This window comes from Arvicola amphibius, chromosome 3 (assembly GCF_903992535.2).
Source record: "Arvicola amphibius chromosome 3, mArvAmp1.2, whole genome shotgun sequence".
Classification (NCBI taxonomy): Eukaryota; Metazoa; Chordata; class Mammalia; order Rodentia; family Cricetidae; genus Arvicola; species Arvicola amphibius.
This window is the reverse complement of record NC_052049.1, coordinates 62,743,313-62,748,201: the sequence shown is the minus strand read 5'-3', so window position 1 is coordinate 62,748,201 and position 4,889 is coordinate 62,743,313. Positions and strand designations below refer to the sequence as shown.

The 4,889-nt window shown below is 37.6% G+C and overlaps 1 pseudogene; it reads right to left on the bottom strand.

The window, feature by feature from the left end:
• Positions 1–698: 698 nt before the first annotated feature.
• LOC119809236 lies at positions 699–1,576 on the bottom strand (annotated as a pseudogene).
• Positions 1,577–4,889: the final 3,313 nt, after the last annotated feature.

The window sequence follows — 4,889 nt, the reverse complement described above, 5'->3', positions numbered from 1 at the left end:
TAATGGTGAACTCAATATCTTCTTGTCTTAGCTTCTCAGGTGCTGAGATTATAAATATATACCACCATACTAAATAAAAAATTTGTGAATTATTGCTTATAAAACACTTTAATTAAAGGAATGGGAAATATAATGTTTTCACTTTGAAAAAAGTCTGTAAGGCAGAACCCAAACCATTTCAGCCCTGGGTACACATAGCTCATGTTGCAGTTGGTGTTCCTATCTTTTACATGCCCATTTCGCTCTGTTGTACCCAGTGACTATCAAGAGTATGGTTGTATCTTTTTGTCTTTCCAGTAACTGCAAATTTAAATTGAATTAAATGAACAAATTTTAACTATTTACCCAACTACATCTTAATCTCATTTTGAATTTTCATTTGTGCAACAATAGTTGAAACTATCTGTTGTCTTATGATTAAAGACAACTATTTTTTCATAATACATTTGAAACATTATTAATAAGATGATGGAAAAGAAAATGTCACAACTCATTTGAAATGCACAGTGTAAATAAATAACAGTTAAATCATAGGCATTAAATGTTGCACATATGTCTAGTAACAACATAAATGCTTTCCACAGAATCTGAAACATTGACAAGGAAATTATTATGTCATTATATTTTTTTAAATAGAAGCAAACTTTTATTTCCATGTCTCTCAAATTAAGCTGACTGAGTTGGTTACTTTGAGTGGATTAGTCAGAGACCTTGTCTGTGGCTGCAGTAGCAACAGAAGCAATGGTGGTGGTAGCAACCACAGGGGCAGCAGCTACAAAAGCAGATGGATTAGCCAAGAAGACCTTGATCTTTTCAGAAAGTGGGAAGGTGTACTCAGTCTCCACAGGCAAAACCAGGACCCCCTTGGACCCATTGGTAATAGAGTGTGGCATCAAGACAACAGCCAGGAAACCAATCTGCAGACAAACACCAGTAACATTTAGGACATCCTCTAGGAAGTGAGAATGCAGAGTCTACTCTGCAATGTCAAGCTCTTCTGGGTTGTAAATGCTGCCATTGTCAAACACCTGCTAGATGATCAACCCAGTGGAGAAGGGGAGATGTTTAGCATGTTCAGCAGTGTGGCATCACTGGCTCCTACTTTGTCTCCAGTTTTGATCAGCGGTGCATCACTCAGAATTTTAATGGTACCTCTGGAGATTTTAATGATGACACCTAAAGCCTGGGAGAAAGATGTCTACTCAGGCCTCAGATCTATGTTCTGGGCTGGCACAATGACTTAACCTAGGATGATAGCAACTGCATGGGCTGCAGCCTATACCTTATTGGCCAGCAGCGTGTCTCTAATCTCAGTGAGGTCCTCTTTGGTGAACACAAAGTCCTCATTTCCTTGAATATGATGTAACAGTTTATCCCAAGCTGGGATGTTTTCCAAATGAGTTGTTCTTGCCTATCAGTACCACAGCCTTCCTTCACAGGGATATGTGGATCTGCTGCACCTGCTTGGAGCCTACATTGTCTGCTCCTGCAAAGAAGTATTTCGGCTAATCATCAGAAGTTGGATGATCTTAAGGAAGTAGATGGACTTCCACATTGCCCTGTCTTCCGTGGGCATCACGGTGGTATATTAGGGATTGCCAAACAGGGTTTAAAGACATTGTCAACTTAATGAGATACCAGGTGAGAAAGGGGGTTATTAGGATTTTTTTAAAGGCTAAAACAGCCTGAACTCGATTAGCAGTCACATACACTAAACACAAAAAAGAGAGCTATGAATTTGTAAAAACAGTTCTACTGATAGAAGACCACACAGCTTCAAAGCTTATCATTGGACGGTTCAAGAGTGACTGGGATGAGTAAGGCAAGGGGAAGGACCAAGATGTCTGCTACAGTAGATACACTTTTTATAGCTCTTTAGTGGACCTTCCCAGTAAGGAATTTTTATTATATTGAAGCAGAGCACAGCAAACAACCTTGAAGCACCAGAAAAGAAACAGTACATGCACACACAACCGGAAGAGTCACTGGATCTGAAATATATTTGGGCATCTCTACCTACATTCATGATATAATGGCATAGAGAATCTTTAAAACTACTTTGTTCAATAACACTTTATTTGAAAGATGAGACCTTATTTCCATATCCAAAAACTTTTAATATGGAAATATTCTTTGGATTATTATCAAAAACAAAAGTTACATAAAGTATACCTCATAATCTTACCAGATTTTTATTTTTTTATTTTTTTATTTTTTATTTTTTTTTTTTTTTTTGGTTTTTCGAGACAGGGTTTCTCTGTAGCTTTGGAGCCTGTCCTGGAACTAGCTCTTGTAGACCAGGCTGGTCTCGAACTCACAGAGATCCGCCTGCCTCTGCCTCCCGAGTGCTGGGATTAAAGGCGTGCGCCACCACCGCCCGGCTCTTACCAGATTTTTAAGATATGGACTTTAGCATGTAGTGTCACCCAAAGGTGTACATATATGTAAGACTGAAGACATTGACTAAAACACGTTGTCATCTATGTACTTAGTATGTAATCATTAGCCATTGGATGCCAGGCCCTGGTGTCATTCTATGAAAATAAAAAGAAGTAATTTTATATACAAAATGTGATTTTATGTCTATATAAACCTATTTGGTATTTATAAACCTATTTATAAGTATTTGTGTGCTTACTATAATTCAGAGTGAACTTTTCTATCTGTGATAATCTTCTTCAAAACCTCTGAGGAATAAGCTTGCTTTGCCAGGCAGTGGTGGCAGACACATTTAATCACATTACTTGAAAAGCAGAAGCAGGTGGATCTCTGAGTTCAACACCAGACTGGTCTACATAGCAGGTTCCAGGACAGCCAGGGCTACCCAGAGAAACTCAAAAAATAAAAAATAAAACAAATAAACCTCCCAAAATAATAAACTTGTTTATAGAACTTTTGAGCTTTGGGCTGAGGTGAGTATTTGCAGTTATTCTCTACAGATTTTTTTAGACTGCAATTCAGTTCTTAAGTAGAAATCAGAATGAACTGAAAAGGGTAGTGTACACTTTTAATCCCAGCACTTGGAGGTGGAGCCAGGTGGCTCTCTGCGAGTTCAAGGCCAGCTTGGTCTACACAGTGAGTTCCAGAGGTTAAGGCAAGAGGATGGCATGTTTGAGGCCAGGTTACCTAGGGAGACCCTGTCCCAAAAATCAAAAAATAAACAAACAAGAGGAATCTGAGCATGAGGAGAAGGTTCCTTTTTCCACAGTCATGTAAAACACCTCAACAAGAAGTCTCTATTCTTACAATACCCGTTTGGAAAAAGCCATTTTACATGGCTTTCTGTATAGAGTTCCACTTTCAAAACACGATGTTTAGGATCCATTTAGAGTTCTTCCCACACATGAAAGAAAAACCAAGAGATTATAATGAATGCTACTTTTTAAATGGAAAATTTGAATGTCTTATTTTATATGGTTTCATTTGCTTTTAATATTTAAATATGGAGTTGTGACCTTCAGTCTCAAAGCTAGCCTGCCTAATTGAGATCTCTGCTGAAGTATAATAAATATTTCGTTACTCTCCAAAATTCGGTGATGGTCTCTACTGCACTAGTCAGGTTTCTTGCCCTGTGACAACTATGTAAGACAAATCAACTTATAAATTGAAAAGGTTTATTCTTGACTGGTGTTTTCTAAGGTGTCCATCTACTTTCAATTAATTCTGTTTGTTTGAGTATTTGACAATACATCATAGCAGAAACACATATCAGAAATCTTTCTCCATGCGGTTAGAATTCCAGATAACAAGAACTGGGTACAAACTTTTTCAAAAGCAGACCCCAATGACCTGAAGGCCTTCTATTAGACCCCTACTTTCGAGGCTCTGCATCTCAATTACACTAACATGGTCACCAAGTTTTTGACAGATGACCCTTTAATGGATGCTTAAAACCCAAACTATGAAACTACTCATTCCAAAAACCTTTCTTTTCTATAACTTTCTCCATTCCTTGCAGTAGATTGCACTATCAATAATACAACATCCCAGATAGTTCCTCCCACTATATGAGTGTGTACAAAATGGGTGTCTCTCTCTCTCCATGTGTGTATGTCTATATAGACAAACTGTTCTAATTCCATATTTTTAAAAAAATTAACCATTTTTCAGTTTTCAAAAATATAGCCTGAACATATCCGCTTCTGTAGCTACCACATCGGTCCAAGCTACCTCTGCCTGCCACACTTTCACCTCCATAAGGTTTTTTGGATGGTACCTTATCATCACCTTTGTTCATTTGCTTTGTTGTTTTTTTTTTTTGGTCATTAAAGAATCAATTTACGTGTCCCCTCCTCTTATGTCCTCACAGCTACTTAATTTAGATTTTAACATGACCACTTCCTGAATGATTGTTCCACTGTTTTTTCTTCCTGACTTTTACTGTTTTCATTTCTTGTTTGCTGTTCAACTCTCTAAACAACAGCAGTAACAGAAGCACACACAAAATATATTCTAAGAGAGTAAGCATTTAGTAAGTTACTGCACCATACCATCTGTAACATCTAGAAGATATTAGTCTGTAGTATACCATCATTAGTGTATGTTGAATAAATGAATGAGTGAATTCCTGGAGGTTTTAGTAAGTATATTTGAGGGTTCCGGAGAAGTGGCTCAGGGGTTAAAAACACTTTTTGCTCATCCAGAGGACCTGAGTTGGGTACCAGTACTCACTCACATCTGGCAGTTCACAACTGCCTATTACTTCAACTCCTAGAGATCCAACACTTTTGGCTTTCATAGATACCTGCATTCATTCACACAAACCCACAAATATACACTACATACAACTAAAATGGTGGAAATAAATTCTTTTTCTCTTTTAGATTTTTAAAAAATACCAATCCAAGTTCCCACTTCCTTCCCTCCTCCCATTCACTCAAGTGCATTTA